This window comes from Lolium perenne, chromosome 4 (assembly GCF_019359855.2).
Source record: "Lolium perenne isolate Kyuss_39 chromosome 4, Kyuss_2.0, whole genome shotgun sequence".
In the NCBI taxonomy this organism is placed as follows: Eukaryota; Viridiplantae; Streptophyta; class Magnoliopsida; order Poales; family Poaceae; genus Lolium; species Lolium perenne.
The window spans coordinates 172,524,953-172,529,930 of record NC_067247.2 but is presented as its reverse complement, the minus strand read 5'-3'; positions in this window follow the sequence as shown (position 1 = coordinate 172,529,930).

The following is a 4,978-nucleotide window of genomic DNA, read 5'->3' as shown; positions in this document are numbered from 1 at the left end:
TAATTAACTACATATGCCAGCACACATACAGTGTGAGCAAGATCTGCTTCTCCCGCTGAAGGGTCATTATGTGGTTCACCATGATAAACCCACCTAACATATGTGCGGTCCATCCCAAAAATGTGTAAATGATCTTCCACTACATGGTGAGGCCTCTTCTCACCATTCATACATCTGCAGTGCGGGCAATACACGTCCAGGTCGTGACCTTCATGAGCTCTAATAAACCCCATAAAGGGTTGAACACCATTTATATATGAAGGGGAACATAAGTGTCCATGCAGTATCCAAGTTCTGTCCATCTGTTTAATTATGAGATACAATGGTTGGTGATTAATTTAAGGCGAAGTAGGAAATGTATATCCATCGAGTACAAAACTATACTAGTACATGATTATGCATTTCAGCAATCATGTCGAGTACAAAACAAAAAATGCCTATCGACATTTTAGCAAACAGATCGTGTACAAATCTCTGCCATGGCATTTCAGCAAATTAATGGATCGAGTGCAGAAATGACTCTATATGCCCACGCAAATGAACAAATTGATCGAGGACAAATCGAGCGGAAAACTATAAAGTGCCAATTAGTTCGAGCATACTGACGATTTTTTTTAGCAGCATCAAGAAAATATAAATCGTTAGGCCGTCTTGCCCGATGCATGATTGAGCTAGAGATAGCAACCCTACCGTGGATCAACTTGACCACCGGTGCGTCTCGAGAAGAACGACGGGGAGGGGAAGCTTCTTCTTCGCACGGACGGGACGGGGAGGGGAAGCTCTTCGCACGGACGGGGATAAGTTGTGTAGCGGTGGGTGGGGGGGTCATGCGGCGGGCCGCCGGTAGGTGGTGTTTAATGGAGTTGCGTGTGTAATTTGCCGTGCACAAGGTTGAGGAATAGGCGGTTCCCTTTGCCGCGCGCACAATTCAAACTATCCCGCCCATGTAGTTTAAATTCGCCCTATTTTCGTTAAATCGACATAAAGTCATGTGAGTGGGTGGAAATTAGCAAAGTTGCTTGAAAAATAGTAAAACTCTGGAATTATCCTTTAAATATGCTCTACTTCCTGTGAAAATCGGGGTGTGGAGGCATGTTGAGCTGTTTTATTTGTACCTTCTTCATTAAAACTCCCATTTTATGCACTTTGGATGGAAAGAAATCATTTGTACATACATTTTGACAACGCCATTTGCAAACATTAATTGTTTTACATGCCAAGATGCACCCATCCACCAAATATGGGGCAAAAGTTTATCACAATCTAGATATATATGTATAATTAGTGAGGGACCCCTTTTGATTTTGTGCAATTTCCACTAATTAGCTAGAGAGAAGGGGTCAGTTAATTAGGCCATGTTAGGGGCTATGTGTTTTAGATTAGGGTTGTGTGGATTCAAATACAACTTCTATATTTGTGTGCTATGATTAATCAAAACTAGACCGATCGACTGCGCACACATTATTAGAGGCACATGCCTTTGCGCACAAAGTGCATGTGTGTGTTGTTGGCCACCAACGAGAGAGCGGCGAGAGAGCGATTGAAATCTCCAAATTAAACACATATATAAGCATACATGGTTAGGCCATGCATGCATATTTATTATATATATTGTGAGGCAAATAAATTAAAGTGCATGTGTATATATATAAGTGTGTTTCTTGGCCACCAACGATATATAGATCGAGAGAGAGATTGAAATATATATATCCCCAAGAATATCTTCAAACATGTATTGAAATATATGCACGAATGATATGCAAGGTATGCCATGCGCACATGCACACTTATTATATATATATTATGAGACAACTTAATCAAATGTGTTTTCATTCGAGATCGAGAACTTGTCAAAAATCAAGTTAATTAATTTATCAGCGCTAATTAGTTGGTCGCCTACTTGATGAGCAATTAAGTGTCGTTGGCCTATATATATATATGTAGGGTTTAATTAGGGTTTAGGGTTTAGGGTTAGCTAGCTAGGGTTTTAGGGATAGGGTTTTCGGTCTAGGGTTTAGGGTTTAGGGTCTAGGGTTTAGGGTTTAATGTTTAGGGTGTTTAGGGTGTACATTTAGGGTTTATGGTCTAGGGTTTAGGGTCTAGTGTTTAGGGTGTTTAGGGTGTACGTTTAGGGTATAATTAGGGATTAGGGATTAGGGTTTTAGGGTTTAAGGTTTAGGGATCAACGATCGAGAGTGCACACACACATTATTAGAGGCACCCGCGCCTTTGCGCATAAAGTGCATCTGTATATATAAGTGTGTTTTTTGGCCACCAACGATATATATATAGATCGAGAGAGAGAGATTGAACTATATATATTTATCCCCAAGAATATGTTCAGATATATATTGAAATATATGCACGAATGATATGTGCAAGGTATGCCATGTGCTCATGCACACTAATTATATATATATTATGAGGCAACTTAATCAAATGTGTTTTCATTCGAGAGAACTTGTCAAGATTCAAGTTAATTAATTTATCAGCGCTAATTAGTTGGTCGCTTGCTTGATGCGCAATTAAGTGTCGTTGGCCTATATATATATATATGTAGGGTTTAATTAGGGTTTAGGGTTTAGGATTAGCTAGCTAGGGTTTTAGGGTTAGGGTTAGGGTTAAGGTTAATTAATTAGGGTTTAGGGTCTAGGGTTTAGGGTTTAGGGTTTGGGGTTTGGGGTTTAGTGTTTAGGGTTTAGGGTCTAGGGTTAGGGTTTAGGGTTTAGGGTTTAGGGTGTAGTGTTTAGGGTTTAGGGTCTAGGGTTTAGGGTTTAGTGTTTAGGGTGTTTAGGGTGTACGTTTAGGGTATAATTAGGGATTAGGGATTAGGGTTTTAGGGTTTAAGGTTTAGGGATCATCGATCGAGTGCACACACACATTATTAGAGGCACCCGCGCCTTTGCGCATAAAGTGCATGCGTATATATAAGTGTGTTTTTTGGCCACCAATGATATATATATAGATCGAGAGAGAAAGATTGAAATATATATATTTATCCCCAAGAATATGTTCAGATATATATTGAAATATATGCACAAATGATATGTGCAAGGTATGCCATGCGCGCATGCACAGTAATTGTATATATATTATGAGGCAACTTAATCAAATGTGTTTTCATTCGAGAGAACTTGTCAAGATTCAAGTTAATTAATTTATCAGCGCTAATTAGTTGGTCGCCTGCTTGATGCGTAATTAAGTGTCGTTGGCCTATATATATGTAGGGTTTAATTAGGGTTTAGGGTTTAGGATTAGCTAGCTAGGGTTTTAGGGTTAGGGTTAGGGTTAAGGTTAATTAATTAGGGTTTAGGGTCTAGGGTTTAGGGTTTAGGGTTTAGGGTTTGGGGTTTGGGGTTTGGGGTTTAGTGTTTAGGGTTTAGGGTCTAGGGTTAGCTAGGGTTTAGGGTTTAGGGTGTAGTGTTTAGGGTTTAGGGTCTAGGGTTTAGGGTCTAGTGTTTAGGGTGTTTAGGGTGTACGTTTAGGGTATAATTAGGGATTAGGGATTAGGGTTTTAGGGTTTAAGGTTTAGGGATCATCGATCGAGTGCACACACACATTATTAGAGGCACCCGCGCCTTTGAGCATAAAGTGCATGCGTATATATAAGTGTGTTTTTTAGCCACCAACGATATATATATAGATCGAGAGAGAAAGATTGAAATATATATATTTATCCCCAAGAATATGTTCAGATATATATTGAAATATATGCACGAATGATATGTGCAAGGTATGCCATGCGCGCATGCACACTAATTGTATATATATTATGAGGCAACTTAATCAAATGTGTTTTCATTCGAGAGAACTTGTCAAGATTCAACAAGTTAATTAATTTATCAGCGCTAATTAGTTGGTCGCCTGCTTGATGCGCAATTTAGTGTCGTTGGCCTATATATATGTAGGGTTTAATTAGGGTTTAGGATTTAGGATTAGCTAGCTAGGGTTTTAGGGGTAGGGTTAGGGTTAAGGTTAATTAATTAGGGTTTAGGGTTTAGGGTTTAGGGTTTGGGGTTTGGGGTTTGGGGTTTGGGGTTTAGTGTTTAGGGTTTAGGGTCTAGGGTTAGGGTTTAGGGTTTTCGGGTTTAGTGTTTAGGGTTTAGGGTCTAAGGTTTAGGGTTTACTGTTTAGGGTGTTTAGGGTGTACGTTTAGGGTATAATTAGGGATTAGGGTTTAAGGTTTAGGGATCATCGATCGAGTGCACACACACACATTATTAGAGGCACCCGCGCCAATTTGTGCATAAAGTGCATGCGTATATATATAAGTGTGTTTCTTGGCCACCAACGATATATAGATCTAGAGAGAGATTGAAATATATTTAGGGTTTAGGGTTTAGGGTCGTTTAGGGTCTAGGGTTAGGGTTTAGGGTTTAGTGTTTAGGGTTTAGGGGGGTTTAGGGTCTAGGGTTTAGGGTTTAGTGTTTAGGGTGTTTAGGGGGTCCGTTTAGGGTATAATCAGGGATCAAGGATTAGGGTTTTAGGGTTTAAGGTTTAGGGATATCATCGATCGAGCTAGTGCACACACACATTATTAGAGGCACCCGCGCCTTTGCGCATAAAGTACATGTGTATATATATAAGTGTGTTTCTTGGCCACCAACGATATATAGATCTAGAGAGAGATTGAAATATATTTAGGGTTTAGGGTTTAGGGTTTAGGGTTTATTAGGGTCTAGGGTTAGGGTTTAGTGTTTAGTGTTTAGGGTTTAGGGCTTAGGGCTTAGGGTTTAGGGTCTAGGGTTTAGGGTTTAGTGTTTAGGGTGTACGTTTAAGGTATAATTAGGGATCATGGATTAGGGTTTTAGGGTTTAAGGTTTAGGGATCATCGATCGAGCTAGTGCACACACACATTATTAGAGGCACCCGCGCCTTTGCGCATAAAGTGCATGCGTATATATATAATAAGTGTGTTTCTTGGCCACCAACGATATATATAGATCGAGAGAGAGATTTAAATATATATATATCCCCA